This window comes from Pinus tabuliformis, chromosome 9, assembly GCF_031772625.1.
Source record: "Pinus tabuliformis cultivar Carrire ecotype Pingquan chromosome 9, CPIR1, whole genome shotgun sequence".
Lineage (NCBI taxonomy): Eukaryota > Viridiplantae > Streptophyta > Pinopsida > Pinales > Pinaceae > Pinus > Pinus tabuliformis.
This window is the reverse complement of record NC_142307.1, coordinates 2,004,679,905-2,004,700,180: the sequence shown is the minus strand read 5'-3', so window position 1 is coordinate 2,004,700,180 and position 20,276 is coordinate 2,004,679,905.

The following is a 20,276-nucleotide window of genomic DNA, read 5'->3' as shown; positions in this document are numbered from 1 at the left end:
AAAGGATAGAAGAAGAGTTACTAAGGAAGATACTGTGCTGAAGAGTCAGGCAGTTCTAGAAGGCCATGTCTGGTTGGGACCAGAGGGCACGGAGACTGTAAGTCTCAAGAAACTAAAGAGTTCTTGTGAACAGGAAAGCTCGGGGGGAGACTACTGAAGTAGATCTCAAGGTTGGGAGGCAAAGATACAGAAAGATTCAGGTCTGGTTGCAAGACTGAATCAGGAATATTCAACTAGACAGTGGTACAGATAAGTATTAATAACAGTGCTTATTAAGTAGATTTCATTCTGATCATGATATAGAAGTAATGATCATCTCAGTAGTTCAAGAATGAAATAGCTTGATTGAATGTTAGTTAACTGTCATACTAATTATTGACATTAGAAAAGAACATAAAATATTAGCATAGTAAAGTTCATGAATTTCGGAAGTCTATAACAAATAGTGTTATAAGGTTCCATACAGTTATAATTCTAAATATAAATGTTATAGCTGGAGGACAAACTTCATTCTATTATTAGAAAAATTGTTCCACAGAAATTACAGTACACAAGAAAATTAATAAATCTTCTGTTAATAAAAAAAAGAAACTATTATATGGGTATTGTTTATAAGCAGTTAACGGCACATACTATTCGGGAGATTTTTCGAATTGTAGACATGCCCAGAACCAAAGCCTTAGAAAGTGAAACCAAAAATGAGGTATGTAGCCTCACCACAAAATTATTAGGAACCTGCAAGGGTCTTCAGTCAAAAAGTAACTACATAGATATCAATTGTTCTTTCAATTAACACAAACATTACCGAAGATAGAGTCTCCGTAGATACTTCAAAGCAGTAAAACTTTCGAAATAGAAAGAATCAATAGACATTTCTGAACCTCAAACCCTCATAGGGCATTCGAAGAAACTCTGAGTTAATTAAAAATATTATCAAGCAAGCAAAGAATTACCAGTTGAGATCTAACAATAAACACAGGAACAATACCAGAAAGAAGTTAAGTGAACGAAACAGAGTTGTATTCCAAGAAACGTTTAGAATGTAAAACAAAACAAGTATACACATATTTTCAGTCAACAGTCTCGATACCAAGTTGTATCTATTCCAGCCAGGGTTCGAATCTCTTCACCCTCGGCATAACTAAAGATGATACAAATAACTAAGCCGATCGATGCCAGATAAATTTAACAACTTGTTCATGGCCGAAAGGCCTCAGAAAACTCAAAATAGATTTGAAATTATAGAGGGTAACCAAAATATCGCAGTCATGGCAAGGAGTAAAGCCAAAACTCTCCACGAAACCATAATCCTAAAACTTCAATTTCATTACAGAACTCTTGCATACCCGGGATTTTTATAACCCTATTCGCAAATCGAACCGAGGGAATCGCAATAGGCAGGAGCCGCAACCTGTCCATTTCACGCTCTCTATAAAAACCCTCCACCCCGAATGGGTGGAAATAAGCATGTATTAATATATTGTTAGCAAAAATAACAGTAGAAGAATAAAACAAAAGAAAGACCCAAAACAGAATCTCCATTAGCAATACCTGGAAGGTCTGAAGGCGTGAGTTGACTGTAGATAAGTTCACACCTTGTAAGCCAACAGTCTCCGGAGTTGCAGACAACCCTAACAACGAATACATGAAGTAGAAAAGAACTCAGAGCTCAAAAAATGACACTAACAGGGGTCCATCAAACTGGGAATGAAAATCGACCAGAAGTTACCAGAAGCATGAACCAGAGTGGAGGAATGACAAACACACATACCCATCTGAGGGTTAGGAAAAACAAGAAAGCACTCCACCGTCCGATCTAAAGGAGATACCGAAGTCGTTGATCCAGAGCAAATCCCAAGGTTACCATGTACAAGGGCCTGCAGTAATAACTCCAACAAGTTGCCACCTCCACCTAGGCCAATATAGTGATAAGCCAGAGTTAATGCCGGGTAGTGCGAACCATAAGGTAAGTGTTAAATGTTGTGTAAAACTAGACCTCCAATTATGGTGAAAAATATTATAGTACAGGATCTTTAATGAAGAATATCGCGAAAGTAACAAGTGTACTCGTTTAACTCTGAGCTAGCACGAGGGCTGGACAGATGTCCCCCTCTAACTTTATATCACAATGTATTCATAAATTAAATTCTGAGCGATATTCATAATGTATAATTCGAATAACCGTAACTATCATTATTAAGTTTTCAAATTCGATGATTATGGGTAATAGATGTTGTAAATGATTATGTTCATATATCAATGGTATTTTCCGGTAATTTTAGGAAGTAGTTAAAAAAATTAATAATAATAATAATAATATATATGTATATGCTTAATAGATGTGTGACATACATAAAATATTACTATGCAATAAATTTATATCAAATAAATATATTAATATGCATGTTTATTTATTTACTGTTCATTTGTTGATTTTATGCTTTTATTTTGTTTTAATTCTTGGATTACATAAAATATAACTATAATATTATGATTTACATGATTCAAAGGCATAACATGATTCAAAAGAAATCATATTCTTCTAAAGGATGACAAACACATATTTCATAGTATAAATTATATGGGCTTAAGAACATTTCTTTTTTTCAAGAAGATTATAGGTTTAAATGGAAGGGGGAGTATGATTTGCACACTTCTATGAATTAAATAGTCAAATCATTGTAAAGGTGGGGTATTTTATTTCATAAACAAGTGGACATATTTGATGTCCTTTACTAAATAAATTATTGTATCTATTATTGCTTGATTTTAGATTTTTGTGATCCATACTGATTTTGATAATGTCTTTTGGATTAATCACATCATAAGTTGTTGGTCTATGTTTCGAACCATGTAGTGTGGTTCATCCTAGGGACATTAGAACCTTTGTCCCGAGGATGAACGACATTAGATGGGTCGAAACGTGGACCAACAACTTATGTATCTATTATTATTAACTTGATCTACTATTTTTTGTTGAATGTATGTCCATTGCAAATTTCTATAATATTCTAGAATTTATTACATTGATTTTATATTGGATAAATCTATTACATTGTAAATTTTATTTTCTATTGAACTTGTGTCCATACAAATTTCTGGAATAGACTAGAATCCATTAGATTGATTTTATTTTGAATAAATTTATGACATTGATTTTACTATGCATAAATCTATTACTATGCCAGAAATTTATATTAAATAACTCTATTAATTTAATTAAATAAATCTATTAATATAAATTAATTAAATAGATGTATTAAATTTAATAGATTAAAATAAATTTAAATCTATTATATTTAAATTTAATTGAATAGATCTATTAATTTAAATTTAATAAATTAAATCTAAATCTAGCTTTACATATTGAATACATCTATTAAATTTAATTTAAATTTTAAATCTATTAAAACAAATACTTCCGAACAATAGTTCCATGACAATCTAACTTAATTAGTATTGAGTGTTAAAAATGAAATGTTCTGTATTAAATAAAATGAAACCCACTGGTCAGCTCTACGGAAGAGAGTCTGGCTCTACAGAACGCTCTACATTGTTCATGTACATCACACATTATATAGTAGTCACAGATTTAGGGAAGTTAGAACCATAACCTAAAAAATAGAAACTAATTCCTATCCTGAGGTCTCGTGAACCAACTCACTATTCTAAGATATTCTCCATTATCTCTAACACTCCCCCTTAATGGAGAAGGGGTTCACAAATATGCCTAACATCTCCCTAAACATTTCAAACTTGATTTTTCCAAGAGGCTTAGTGAAAATGTCTGCAACATTATCACATGTATTACAATATACCAAATGGATTTCTTTTTATTGCACTTTCTCCCTGACAAAGTGGAATTGTGTATCAATGTGTTTAGTGTTTTTGTGAAACAATGGATTATTAGCAAGTTTGATTGAACTCTGATTGTTGCATTTGATTGTTGTTGCATCTTTCTGTTCTTCCCCAACATCCTGGAGAAGTCTCCACAACCAAACTGCCTCACACGTTGCTGCACACATAGCTTGATACTCTACTTCCGCTAAAGACAAGGAAACTATGTTCTGTTTCTTGCTACTCCATGTAATCACCCCGGATCCAATGCTGAATGCATAGCTTGTTATGGATCTGCGATCGTCTACATTTCCAGCCCAGTCTAAATCTATAAATCTTGTCAATCTAACATCAGAGGAATTAGTAAAAATAATACCATAATCTATAGTACCTTGTATATACCTCAAAAAACTTTTCACTGCATTCCAATGACTTTCAAGTGGCTTGGACATGTATTGAATTAACACACTGACTGCATAAGCCAAATATGGTCTAGTAGTGGTCAGGTAGATTAGGCTCCCAACTAGCTGTCTGTAAAGTGTCGCATCTGACTCTTTAGAGCCATCCTCACTCTGCAGTTTGATGTTCTGCTACTGCTGCAGGCTTACACTGATCCATCCTAAATCTTTCTAGTAGTCCTTTGACATACTTTCCCTCGGACAAAAATGTTTTTCCTGAATCTCTCTAGATCTCAAGACCCAAACAGTATCTTAATTCACCAAGGTGTTTCATTTCGAACACCTGTGACATCTGTTGCTTGATTTCTTTGATTAGATATGTAGCATCACATGTAATAATCAAATCATCTACATACAAAGAAATCAACACTATGTGCCCTTGTTCATCTTGCATGGTATAAAGATTAGGGTCGTTTTTACTTCTGTTGTAGCCAAATTGCAGAAAAAATGAATCAATCTTTTCATACCAAGACTTGGGTGCTTTCTTTAGTCCATAAAGAGCTTTCTTTAATCTACAGACTAAATGTTCTTTCCCTTTCTGGACAAACCCTTCAGGTTGCTCTAAATAAACCTCCTCTTTCAATTCTCCATTTAAAAATGCAGACTTTACATCTAGTTGGTGAATCATCCAATGTTTCTTAGTAGCTAAAGCAATCAACATTTTGATGGTATTAAGTTTAGCTACAGGGGCAAAGATTTCTTCATAGTCAATGCCTTCTTTTTGTGAATACCCCTTTTCTACCAATATAGCTTTTAACTTATCTATAGTTCCATATGCATTAATCTTGGGTTTATACAACCATTTACAATGTATGGTTTGTTTCCCTCTAGGAATTTCAACTAGTTCCCAATTGTTGTTCCTAATTATAGATTCATATTCATGTTCCATAGCTGTTTTCCATTCACTACATTCATTTGCTTCCTTATAAATAGAAGGTTCAACAACATTCATCATACCAGTTATAAAAGCATTTTCTCTATACCTTACAGGCAATTGAGCTTTCCTACCTGATCTCCTGAGTGGTGGGGTAACTTCAAACCTTGTCTGATCATCATTTTATTTTTCTTCCCACTGTTGTTGTTGTTGTTGTTGTTGCTGTTGTATCTGCTGATGTTCACCTTCTACTTTTGTCTACTGCTGATCCTGATTGTTTCCTGTTTCTTCACTTTCTTCTTCCACCAAGTACGGAATATCCCATTCCTCATTGTGCTTATCAGATTCTTCATGATCTTGCTCATGCAATATGACATATCTACTAAAAAAATATTGTGAGCAGAGGGATTAAATAATCTATAGGCTTTCTTATATCTTCCTTTGGAATATTGGCAAATGCTTTAGACCCAAATACTCGTAAATGTTTTACAGTAGGCTTAAATCCATATGGTGCTTCATAAGGAGTTTTAAACTCAAGAATCTTTGTAGGACTCCTATTTTTTAACTAAATTGTAGTATTCAATGCTTCATCCCAAAAACCATTCGACAGATTCTTACCTTTCAACATGCTTCTAGCGCATTCCACCAGTGTTCTGTTCTTTCTTTCTGTTACTCCATTCTGCTGAGGAGTATGGGGTACTGTGAATTGCTGTAATATTCCATGGTCTTTACAATACTTGATAAGCTCATCCTTCCTATATTCTCCCCCTTGATTGGAGCGGAGAATTTTTATCTGCTTCCATGTTTGTTTTTCAATCATATTTCTGAACTGCTTAAAGTATTCAAATGTGTGACTCTTCTTACTCAAGAAATATACCCAAGAAAACTTTGTGCAATCATCAATAAACAGTAAAAAATATAGTGCACCTCCTAATGACTTTGTTTGCATGGGTCCACAAAGATCTGTGTGCACTAATTCAAGTATATCTCTCTGTTTCTTCTCTACTCGAACAAGGAATTCTTCTCTATGCATATTTCCTAATGTACAGGCATCACAATCATTATGCACTTGTTTTAACATAGGAAGATCTCTTACCATTTCCTTTTTCTGAAGTAACAACAAATCATTGTAGTTGATATGACCAAATCTCTGATGCCACAGCTCTTTTGTAGTCCAACCCATTGTTGTTAAAGCTCAAACTGGTGTTGGTATTACATCCAATTTGTACAGACTTCCTATTCGAATTCCTATGGAAATAGTCTTCATGCCATCTAGCAGATCTTTAATATAGTAGTTAGATTTAAAAAATTCAACTTTAAGATCTTGATCTGTAATCATGGATACAGAAATCAAGTTCTTTGTTATACTGGGCACACACATAACATTATAAATTTGTCTTACATTGTCATTAGGTAAAATGACAGAAATTTTCCCACGTCCTTTGATTTGATGACTTCTATCATCACCTAGGTAGATTTGTGCTCCGTCGTTGATTTCTTTAAAATCTTCAAACCATTGCTTATTCCCTGTCATATGTGTTGATTCTCCCGAATCTACATACCAAATGTCTGCATCAACATTCTCATCATGGTTTGCCATGAACAATCTAAAATTTCGCTCATGATTATCATTCACGAGATGACCTGCTTGTCGTTTTTTCCTCTATTGTTCTTCATGATATTTCTTCTTCCTGCACTTCCTAGCTATATGACCAAGTTTTCCACAATAAAAACATTTAATTATAGAGTTGTTTCTATTCGGATTCATACCTTGGGTCGGATTTGGTCTTTTATGTGAGCTTCCTCCATTTTGTTGTTGTGGATTTCCTTTTCCTTTGTAGAAGTTATTTTTTGCCATCAATGCAAGATTGGCACTTTGGGGCTTCAAAATTGATCTTCTTTCTTCTTCTTGCATCAGTATTCCTGTTAGCTCTTCAAACTTCGGGATTTTCTCTCTGGCATTTATCCCAGTGATGAACATTTGATAGTCATCAGTCACACCATTCATGTTAATTGTTACAAGATCTGTATCTTCAACTGTATGACCAATGTCTGCCAATTTGTTCTTCATATATTTGATCCTTGCTATGAAGGTAGCAACTGTTTCATTCTCCTCCATCTTTAGGGATAAGATCTTGCTCTTCAGGAACAGAAGACGATTTGTATTCCTGATCTCATACAGATCCTTCAAAATTCCCCAAATTTCGCTTGTTGATTTACATTCTCTGATATGTGGTATGATGCAATCTTTCACTGACATCTTCAGTAGCATCCTTGCTTTACCCTCACGCTTCTCCCAATCTGGGACTGATGCTGATCCAACTGCTGGCTTCTGCTCATCCCCATTTGCAATCATCCAAGCACTCTGCACTTCTAGCAGAGTCTGCATCTTGAATTTCCAATTTGCATAATTGGAGCCATCAAGCTTGTTATGCTCATTCAAGCATGCTTCAAACATTTGATTATTCATCTTGGCGATTTAAAAAAAAAAAAAAACTTGACAGGAAAAAAAAATGAATGTTAGATCTACCCCAGATCTGTGTCAAAGACAGAAAATCGCTTATCTCCCTTAGTTCGATCTCTGTTGTTTTCAATGGCCTCCTTCTGGTCTTCTCTCGACAGATCTCGACGTCTACGCAGCCTTCTCTCGACAGCCACCGCCAAAATGCAACCCCTTTTTTTGTTGTGTTCTTTGTTGTTTGCCCGACCTTGCAAAATTCTCTCGGCTTCTCTCACCATGGTCGTCGCGCTTATCCACCATGAAGTCGTGGAGATCGTCGCGCATGTACACTTGATAGCTGCGACGATCGAAAAAATGAAAACGCGCGGAAGGTTTACAGTGGGATCGTCACGTTTGTGCACTTAAAACCTGCGACGATTTCGGTTCAGTCGTGCCCTCCACTCAACGTACAGGTTCCTCAGCCCTGACGCTTTGATACCATGTTAAAAATGCAATGTTTTGTATTAAATAAAATGAAACCCACTAGTCAGCTCTACGAAAGAGAGTCTAAACCAAGAGAGTCTGGATCTGCAAAACGCTCTACATTGTTCATGTACATCACACATTATATAGTAGTCACAGATTTAAGGAAGTTAGAACCATAACCTAAAAAATAGAAACTAATTCCTATCTTGAGGTATCGTGAACCAACTCACTATTCTAAGATATTCTCCATTATCTCTAACATTGAGCTCAAAGTGTTTATAGGCGTATTCAAAGGAAAACAGACTATTCACCTAGAACAAGTGGATCATATATGACACCTAATAGAATAAACCCAAGGCATATATTATGCCTATCTTATGATTTTAAAGGCGTATATTGTTGAGTTCTAGGTGTTTATTATTCACATACTATAACAGGTGAATCTAGTTGGGTTCAAAGTGTTTATAGGCATATTCTATCATAGGACAATCGAAGTTTTTATAGGTGTATTCAATAAGTCAGTTTATATAGTTACAACAAGTACTTCATAAAAATCGATGTTTTTCTTTCTAATAAATATAGTTTTAGGTTTATAATATAAATTTTTAAATAAAAATCTTTGGTTGTTGGTCTCTTCGGGTTGGAATTTTGAGATTTTCGGATTCTTTTTTCCTTTTCTTTTTTATTATGTTTGAAGTGGAATTATTGTCCATTCTGAGTTGGAATTTGAGGTTTGCATCATCAAACTGCAATGGTTCACTTTTTTTTGGCTTTAAAAAAAATAGTAAAAATCATCATAGCACTTCCAAAAGTTACAAAAGGTTTATAAAGGAAATGTTTTTCATGAGTGTATTTGCCTAATTTCTAATATGATAATTTTTAGGAGGGCAGAAACATGAACTTGAAAGTAGTTAGGGAAGAAAAAAATGTTGGCATAATATGAAAGCTAACATTAATAAAAACGACCAATCTACAAGAGAAATAGAGAATTACTATGAGATGTTTTAATTAAATTATTTATTTTTGGTGTTTCTTAAGTAACAAAGATGCAAATAACAATGGTAAGACAACTATTGAGAGATTTATGTATGAAATAAAGCAACAACGTAACAATGATGAGATAGAGCATTGCAAGATTTATATACTTAAAAAATTAAGTTGTAATTAACAATGATGAGATAGACATTGCTAATTTGTTTTTTTTTTAGCTAGTAGCATAGAGGACTGTGAAATTTATATATGTAACAAACTAAGTTGCAATTAATAATGATGAGATGGACACTTGTCAGATTTTGCATGTGAGGTTTGAGCAATGGTGAAATTCTTTTCATCCAAATCTAATGAAATCCCTTATGTGGAAACCCTGAATCTAAATAGAAGCAAATCCCATATCTAAATAGAAGCGAACCCTAATTCCAACGTTGCAGAAGAAACTATGAGGAAAGCAATTGATCTCTAAACAAAGGCTAGGCTAAATTCCTCAAATTAAATTGAACCTCAAATCCAACGAGTGTATTTCATCAAAGTGAGCCTCTCTATCAAATCTAATTGGAAAACCTGCATATCAAATCAAATCTATTAAACCTTCATAAAATAAAACCCTAATAAAATTTATGAAGGTAAAAAACATTGAATGATGAATATTAAACCTGTATGTTGAATAGACCCAACGAACGAGAGAACCAGTGAAGCGGAACTTCTTTATCAAAAGGAAATTTCACGAACATCCATTTTGGAAATGTGTTGAATTTCTTTTTAACACTGAGCTCATTTCCTTTTGTATGAAGTTTCTCTTGTGGAATCTGTGTTGGAGAATGTAATTCGTACTTGTCTCACTTGTGATTCTTTCTATCTAAAGGAGTTTGTTCCTATTAGTTAGGAGTTGTTTCCTAGATTAGTGTGTGGTTGAGATATTCTCTCAACCAAGTGATTGTGTGTCCAAGATAGTTTCCCTATCTTGAGACAACACTTCATATATTTATTTGTAATATTATTTGATTAATGATGACATAGATTTCCTTGTGGAAATTTAACATGGTATCAGAGCCCGTATGGGCTTGGCCCTGGCCTCCCATGAGGGAGTGCTAGGGAAATAAAAAATATGTGTTTGTTGAGAGTAGACTGAAAGGGTGTGAATGTTTGTCCATCATTCGATTACATTGTTGATTACTGTTTACACAAGAGCTACACTGTGAGCAGCGTGTCGATAGATGCATATCTCGGACTTATAGTATGAATTTTGGTAAAATGGAGCAGAGCCAAGCTTGGCGAAGTGTGGACTGTTTCCACTATGTGTTTTATTTAACGGAGATCAGTTTTTGATTAGCGTTGTTTGTGGAGCATGTTGAAGTAAGACAGAGATCGGTGGCTGTCACTAAAGATGTAGCTCATGTTCCTGTGCTCGCCGAAGCTCCTGCAACAGAAGTTGTGAAGGTTAAGGGCGAGGTGGTGAAAAAAAGAGATGCAAAGGCAGGGACATCTTTTGCTGAGGAACGAATCCAACAATTCTGTTCTTCGTTCAATCCATAAGGTTGTGGTAGCAAAGACAACACAGAGGGAGTTGGAGCTTATGGTTGCAGGTCGAGGTGTCTAGCTGTAGAGGCAGCGTTGAAGCAGATCCGCCTCAGGGATTAACACAAAATCCGATGGTGCTAGCATCTAGGCTGATTTGTGGCCAAGAAGGCCAATTGAGGCTAATTTACTGCTTGAGGAGGTCGATTATGAAGGCCGAGTGCTATGAATGTTGTGAAGGTTGATTGAGGTTGACCAGTGTTGGAGTAAGCGAGCTGAGTTATGGCTTCTAGTGGTCGTGGAGTAGCACTTGAGGTGTGGTGGGTGCCAATCGTGTGGAGGAGCTGCGGAGGTGCAAACATGGAGCAGCATATGAGGTGTACTAGGCACTAACCGTGTGGAGGAGTTGCAGAGGTGCAGATGTGGAGAAACATTTGAGGTGTGTTAGGCGCTAATGATGTGTAAGAGATCAATCGAGACATGGTGAGGGCACTGGAAATGTTGCCATTGGGTCTTCTGGAGGTGTAAGAGGAGGTGCGAGAGCGCGGGAAGCTGTGAGGAGGCTTCCATCATTCGGTGTTTGGATCGGCCTGGTGGAAGGTTGATTGGCTTGGGTTGGACTGATGAAGAAATATTGTGAATTGGGTTCCTAGAATTTTGTAGGGAAATGTCGCCATATTTTCATTTTTTTTAGAGACAGTTTGAAGAAATAAGTGCAGTCAAATTGACTTTTGACTACTATTCAATTTCTTCTATGGGTTTGGATATTGGTAGTGTTATGGAGGTCACCAACTGTTTCCCATTCCCGAGCCAAGGAGCATATAGGATTGGTGATTTTTTCAATTTACAAAACTTAAAGACGCTCGAGCTGCACAGAATCTAAATGAGAAGCTAAAAATTGTTGGTAGAATCATAAAGGTGTCAGCAGTGTTTGGGGCTAATGCTCATGATTTGAATGTTTATTTTAATAATAAGTATGTCATGTCATAGTACTTCTGGTTGTTATTGAAGTGACATTGGTCTCACCAACTATTGTCACATTTTTTGAGTGTGTGTTGGAACTGGTCATTCCAACAATACACAAATTTGCAGGATATGATGAAGACATGACATTGAAGATGGAATTAGAAGATACACAAGGAAGTGAAAGTTTGTTAAAGTTTGGAGAATAGACTCATGATGACGATGTATTATGAGTCACATATTATAATTATAGCAAATCTATATGTTATTGTTTTGTAATGGTTAGTTGTGGTCCTTGAAATGTTTTATGTGCCTTCTGTAAGACCTAGAGAGGCATGCATACCTTTTGTTATGTGTTCCCTCTATTAGAGAGTTTCAACACCCTGGAACAATGCATCATGTGGGATGGATACACTTGGGTGGGTCGTATTGGTTTTAGATTCCATGAGGTGAAATTTTATATTTAGGGGGTGTTCATTGAAAGTTTGGATGAGCCATGTATGTGAAGGACTTCCTAGTAGACTGGCGGTTGTAGCAGTTGGGAACCCATGCATTTTGATAGATGGTTGTTCCTTTATGTGGACATCGACAATTGCATGAACAAGGTACAAGGTGTAATTACCCGACTGGACCAGATGTAGATATTGTAGATTGATATCAAGACAAGTAGTCATTAAGGTGGAGTGTTGGAAAATGTAATTCCTACTTGTCTCAATTGTGATTCCTTTTGTAACAGAGCGCCATGAATATAACAGTTGAAGCATCACCTTGGACGAAGCGAGCCATTAATGCAGACATTCCTCCAAATCTACCTCTCTTAAGGCTATCCAATTTGCGTCGGGTGAAATCCTGGGAAACCACGCAGAGCTGCAACTGGCAGTACCCAGCCTATCCATTAGTCAATAAGAGCATTATGTTTCATTAATGTCGACCGCATCCGGGTCGTAAACATAAATGTTATTGTTCACATCAAAATTTATTATTTTCTAAATATCAAAATATCATTATTACATTTATTAATTATTCAATGATATGATTTATATGAATATAATCTCATTTATTATATGAAGATTACCTTTACAAATCCTTTAATATTATCATTTATATGATCATATTATATGACGAATCTCTTTATTATTAATGCCTTTACAAGAATGGCCACAAAAGACGTTTTTTAACTGTAAGTTACATCAAGTTTTGTAATGTAAATAACAAAGAACCAAGTTTCAATATTTTTTTATACTTTTAAATCTATTTTTAAATTTTAGACATAGTAAAGTTTTAATCATATTTTTGTACAAAAATAATTTAAAGATGGTAGAAATATCTGATTTAGATATCCAAAAAAGTTATCATTTATAATTTTATTAATTGATGTAGTAGCAACCACAATAATACACTACCATTTTTCAATTTATAGATGAATATAATTAATTAATAAAATCATTAAAATAGACAATTCCAAATAGAGGAACACCTTTTAGCCTAATTAAAAACAAAAACATTTTATTTCACCTTCTTAAATATTTGTAAAATAACATATTTAATGTGATATATGTTGTTTTTAATTATAAATTATTTATTATAAAATGCTTTTGGAAATGACAAATTATCATTTACTATTTTTTTTAATTATATATAGTTTATTATAAAATGTTTTTGGAATTGACAAATTATCCTTTAGAAACATTATTTTTATAAAAGTAGTAATCATATTTTTTTATTTATATAAAAAATAAATAAATTTAAAGAATAAATTCAATGTATATATTATAAACATTTTTCATATATCGCGTCCAAAAGAGTTTCCATGGCAGAACCTTGGGCCATGTTAAAAATGTGATTAAAACCAGAGATGTCTAAAGCTAGTTCCATTTGAAACAACTGTGCTCACTGCTCACTACTAAGCGCTTTAGCTGCTAATTCATCATTCAACTTTATTTGAAACAACTGTGCTCACTACTAGTGCTTTAGGTACTAATTCTTCATTGAACCTTCATACAATTTATCTGATCAAATCTGGCTCATGAACATTACAATGCCTGTCTTGATTCCCCACGTTCACAAGATGACTAAGCCTTCAGGCAGTCGTTGATTGCATTACTTATATCTTGCTCAAATATTTCCATGGCAATCGACGGTAAAGAAACAGAAGCAAGGAATCCTTCATGGGCATTCACAGAAGGCCTTATTAGATATGACACGTCTAGCCATGGTGGATAAACCGGACAAGCATACGCCGCCTTTCCCCACCCAAAATCCGCTTCTGCCAGGTCGAGCATAATCTTGGAAACGTCTGAAATAGGGTAATAACCATGACATGTGTTGCTTGGGCATCCATGGTTGTTTGGAAAATCATTCCGTTCCGCCAAGTCGATGAGAGATCGATTGTAATTTTGTTTTGTTATATATATATATATAATTAAAAATTAAAATATTTGAATGTAAAATATACAATAATAATTATAATTTAAAATATTTGAATATAAAATATACAATAATAATTATAATTTATAATTCGAAATTTGTTAGATTATTAAAATCAAAATAATGATTTATATGGATAATTATTAAAACTAACAAAACATATGTTGGCAAGCCATTGCGTATCAAAATAATAGAAGTGATAGAAAGTTCAATTTCCCATACATGTTCACGGTGCTAAGAAAAAGAAAAAAGAAAAAAAATAAATATCATAATTTTATATTTAAATTTAATTAATAACCATAAAAATATATATATATATATATATATATATCACATTAAAAATAATTATAAAATATTTCTATCTATTTAGATGTGAAATTTATATAAATATAAATAATATTATTAAGAATCAATATAGATCTATATTTAAATTCAGGATCTACAAAGCTTCAAGAAGAATCAAATCTTTGGAGGCACAAATATTCACTAAAGAAGAGGTTTCCATCTTGAGAGATTTGATCCCTCTAGTGCTTGGTAAATCCTAAGTTAAAATGGGTGTATTCTGATTTTATGCTACATATCAAATTGCTAAAATGAAGAAAAATGTAATAACTACTAATTAATTTATAATGTATTTTAAAATATTATTAGTATGAGGATTGATGACATATAACTTAAACATATATACATTTAAGAAAAAACATGAAACAAACTTTTTAACCATGGCCATTTACCTTTTGAGATTCTTAATATGTAAAAATGTTTTCTTACAGTAATATAGGTCAACACCATGGTTTATTAATATCACATACCCAAAAAAACTATAATATATTCATTTCATATAATACTAGTTCATATAATTTTTTTTAATTAATAAATTTAATTAAAAAACAAAAAAATCATAACTATTTTGGAAATAAATCTTAATTTTTGATTTATATATACCATTACAAATATTCTAAAATATTATATAGACATTAAATCTCTATCCTTAATTTAATAATTATTAATACTTAAATTAAAACCATAAAAACTCTATTTCCTATCTATACACAAAACTCTATTCGATAACTATACATAAAATTAAAATTTATTTAATTATCATCTATTTTATTGAATTCACTATTTATCAAACGTGGGTGGTAAGGAATTTATTTTATCTCAAGATGTATTGAGCCTCACTATTTATCAAACCTCCTAGGTGGTATTGAATTTATTTATTTTTTCTTCAAAATTGACATTTGAAATCCAAGTTTATGGAGTCAAATCTTTTAAAATACATTATTAATAGTGGAAAATGTTTATTTTTTAACGACTATACTCATACATTTTAATAAAATAAACTTAACATAGTTATTTTTTAACAAAAATATTCTAGGGCTAATATAGTGAAAATCATCATCAAAAACCACAATTACCAACCTGAAATCGAAGCAGTGGAGAGTCTATGTCGGTTTCGGGCCATGGAACGCTACTCATAAAGTCCAAAGCACGAGGAAAAGGCGGGGCGGGAACTCCAAAGTCTTCCAACGAAATATCTGCGTCAGCTTCCACGAAAGGAACACCTTCAGTGTTCACCAGTAAAAGACAATGGAATTTCGTAAAAGACAAATCTATAGACGATAAGATTTATAAAAGACAAAAAAAGAATAAGATTCGTAAAAGACAAGGGAATTTTGAACGGATGTCAAATCTATATACGATCAGATTTATAAAAGACAAAAAGGAATTCTTAATGCATAATCTGGTGTGCAAAGGATTGAAATTTATACAAGTTTTATCATAGTAAATGCATAATCGGGTGTGCAAATGATTGAAATTTATACCAGCTTTATCATAGTAAAACCCAAACTAAATAATTTTACTTTTTAAGGTCTTATTGATTTCAGTGAATGGCAGACACCAAAAAGCATCCTCCATTCCGCTCCGCTCCAGCCAATCAGTCAAAAACCTTCTTAATACACCCATCATATCATGCAGCACTTCTTGTGACGCAGCAAGTAGCAAGCTTGTGACAGAAGTCCTTGCTTAAAATTTGGTATCAAAGCCAGTAACGTATGGTTGTTGAGGTTGGTATTCTATTCCTTAACTCATACAGAATGGATTCATTCTGGAAATTTGTTTCTTTCCGAAAATTAGAAGAGAGAGAATCTATGGCTGAAGAAAACCCTTTGAAAGATATGTTTGCATCTAGTTCAAGTCGTGTCTTAAACCAAGCCGAGCTTGAATATGAAGAAACTCAGCCATCTACTAGATGGGAATTACCTGTTATAGTGCCCTCAGAAGTATATAGTGATATATTTGTATTTCATTTGAAAATTGTTACTAGAATTAGCATCAAAGAGTCTGTGAGCCAAATCCAAGAAAATTCTGATGTAATACAAACTATTCCCCTGTTAAACCCCAAAGCTTTGCAAGCAGAGGCAAAGAGACTGAATACGAAATATCTGCATCTAGGATGCATAAGAGTAGGAATCAGTCCCCTAGTCCACCAAGGACTAAATACTTTTGTGTTAGCAGCAGTTCGTGATCTAACACACAACAAATATACTAATTCTTTGATTGGCAGGATTGTTGCTCCACTGTCAAATGGCCCAGTCTACTTTGATTGTTTTCCAAATTTCTCTATCTATGTCTTTGATGAAACCATTGACCAGATCCTCCAGCTTCAAATCCAAACCACTGGTTTCAAAATGCATCAAAAGAGAAATAATATAGCCATTCATACCAAAGGTTGTTTTCGCCATAAAAACACTTTATGGCCAGCTATCCGCCATACTCCCAGTCGTGATTCAAAGTCAAGTGTTGTAGTTATGACTGATGCCAAAAACCAAAAGATTGAGCATCAAATAATCAAATGGGAAGACTTGACTTTTCCTGAACATTGAGTTGTACAAAATCCTAAACCTCTAATTCCCAGAAGAATTACCTCAGCCGATATTACAGAAAATCAATCTTCTGCAGTCTTATCCTTCCCCAGAAGATCTACTATAGACCGCCGAGGTATAGAACAAGCCTGTAAAAGCTCTAAATATTACAGGGATCCTTCTACTGTAGATACTGCATGTTCCAGTAATTCTCTTTGTAAACATATTTCCCTTTTTGAGTTAGCCCAACTTGTTAATTTTTCCTCTCTGGAAGTTAAATGTCCAAAATGTCAAAGTATTGTAAATCTGCGTACGCTTGCTGAAATTGTAATCCATGAAAATCATAACCCCAGATCTGGCATAGCTCCTCCATCAACCTCTGTAAATCCATGCCCAAATCCTAAATGCTCAGACATCCTGTTTCCCCATGAACAAGAGTCTGACCATGTGCTCATGATGCATGAGATCACTACTTTGGAAGATGAAGATCCAAGATTCATTGAGATGATGAGTCTCATGAGACCAGCTAAGCCTAGATATGGTCTAGGATATCTCGAGCAAGCAAAAGGCCTTATACCACCATGTAGGTTTGGTCCAGTACCTGATGATTGTAAAAAGCCTGCTGTTATGGAAATGCATAAGTTCTTTTCTCTGATGGATGGATGTTTTAAGTATGAAATTAGTGCCAAATGGATGAAAGCAATGCTTAATTGGGATTTATTCACTAATCCCCAAGCAGAAGAGTTTGATCAGACTTATTCTCCTCAAGAGAAACAGAAATTAGCTGAAGATTGGAAAAGATATATGGAAGTAAATAATACATGGATATCCTTTTATTCTTGGAAGGATAATATTGCTCCCATAAATGTTTTAACTGGTTCATCATCATCCCCTTCAGTTAATAAACATGCTTGGACTGCTTTGGATGGAAGCAAATTAGAAACTTCAACGACATTTCCTCCATTTAAAGGAATTGTTATTGGAGAAAATCAACACGCAGCCAAAGCTATTCCTATGGTCCAGAAAGATGACAATGCCTTAGGCATTGATGGCAGAATACAGAAGGCTAGTGAACAGATAAACTGGACAAACACAACAATCAAAGGCTTAGAAATGAACATAGCCAAAGCAGCAGAAGTCAGAGACCAGATTGATACTATTCAAGTGTCAATTAATGATGTAAATAAATGTTTGAATAATGTACAGTTTGATTCTTCTATTATTAGAACATATACAAGAGAATCCTTGTCCAAGATAGAAGGAGTAGAAGAAAAATTAGTTGGTCATTTGGATTCAACTAAAAGTCTTATAACTGGTTTGACAAACAAAGTAGAAAAGATGAATCTGTCAAAAGTTGAAAAACCAGTTCCTAACTCCTTTCTGTTTAAAAGAAATATAAAGATGTAGGATCCTGTCAAGCCTGTCAACAGGTTTCCAGCACTCTTTCCAAAAGAAGTAGCCAGCTCTTCAGAAGCTGAAGCTACTGAGAAAATAACAATTGCATCCTTATTTAAGGGTGAGGAAGAAGAGAAGAAGGAAGAGAAAGATTCTGACACACAAATCTTTCCTATTTATGAACCTCTGGAGCATAGGTTCAGCAAATATCCAGCACCTGATATTGAAGGTAAAGGTAAGCTACCTGAAGCTCACACCTTTTTCCCAAACTCCCACAGAGAGTGGAATATTGACAGCATGAGTGTTGGGCAAATCAGACAATTGATAGATATGATGTATACTGAATATAAACTCATATGTTTAGGGGGAAAAAGCGAAATTGATGCCTGCAGGACCATCATACAGTGCTTTACAGGCACACTTCTCAGGTGGTGGGAAACAGAGTCATCTCCAGATCTTATATCAAAAATGGAAGCATAAGTATTAAAAGATGAAAATGGAGATGTCATACACAATTTAGATGGCACCACTACTAGTAACATGATAGGAGCATTGACATCAATGATCCTTGAACACTGGTGTGGAAGTGAGAAAGAGATTGCAAATAAAAATGAGGTTATCCTGATGAACCTCAAATGCTATAAAATGTCTCAATTTGAAGATTTCCATAGAGATTGGATGCAGAGAATCTATGAAGTCAAAGATTCAAAGAACTTGTTATGGAAACAAGTTTATCTTGCAGCCCTGCCATCCAGGTTCATTGATTATTTCCGATTACAAGAAGTCTTCCAGTTTCCATTTGATTCCTACACATGGGGAGAGATATATGCACATATCACAAAGACCCTGGTTAGTCTTTGTACCAGTTCAAAAGTGAACAAATCTCTGGAATAACTTTCCAAATTTCCAGACCAAAAGTCCACATGTAGCAAATATGGACTTATAGCAGATGATCCTTTAGTAAAAAGGAGAAAAGCAAAGAAGAGGACGAAAAGAGAATTCAAAGAAAGATACTACAAGGGCCGCAGAAAGTATCCCAAAGATACAAGAAGAAATTTTAAACAAGCTCGAGGCGAGACCTCCAGAGCAAAAAAGGGATATTACAAATATATTCCTAAAACACATTATTATCGTCCCTCTGATATTCATCTGCACACCATAAAGAAAGAGAAATGGAATATCATTACTTGCTGGCTATGTGGTCAGAATGGACATACTGCCTCTAGATGCCCAGTAGGAGAAGAGTCAAAAAGAAACAGAGGCAAGAAAACACAGGCCTTTGCTCAAAAAGCAAAGCAAGTCAAACAAGAGAGAAGGGGGCCAATGCAATGTATGAAATGTGGTTCCCATACTCATCAGACAGAACGTTGCCCCAATGTTGTGATCAGAGAAATAGGTCAGCAACATCAGATTGAATAATCATCTTATGATTCTTTCAGTTCTTCTTCCGCAGAAGAAATACATGCCCAAATGCAGCAATGCTCAGAGTCTGATTCTTCAGAATGCCTTTGTTCTGATTCTGAAGAATGTGCCTGCCAAGTTCACTATGATTCTGATTCAGAATTCTTTAGTGAATCCAGTGAAGAAGAAACTCCTAAGCCACAAAAAGAAAAAGTCCTAATGGCTGCTACTGAAGAAGACGAGATGAAGATTTTAGCTCAAATCCGCAGCATGGAAGAAGGAGAGATGAAGAACCGTCTGACTTAAGCATTCATGGACCAGCTCAAGTCCAGAACTGCAAAATATTTAGGTAAGAAATCTTTATTTATTGATGCCTCTTTTGAAAAGAATATTAAGTCATATCAAAGGCATCAGCAATAACCTGGCAGAGTGAGATCTCTCACTTTGGGAGAAGTGAGTCAAGAGATTCACATTTTAGAATTAGAAATTTCTGCAATGAAGTCTCAAATTGCAGAATTGAAGAAAGGAAAACAAGTGGCTGGTAAAGAAAAAGAAGAAGAAGATCAGCGTTGGAATACTGCTCAGTACAACAGTAATAATCAGATTGAAGTTGCTGA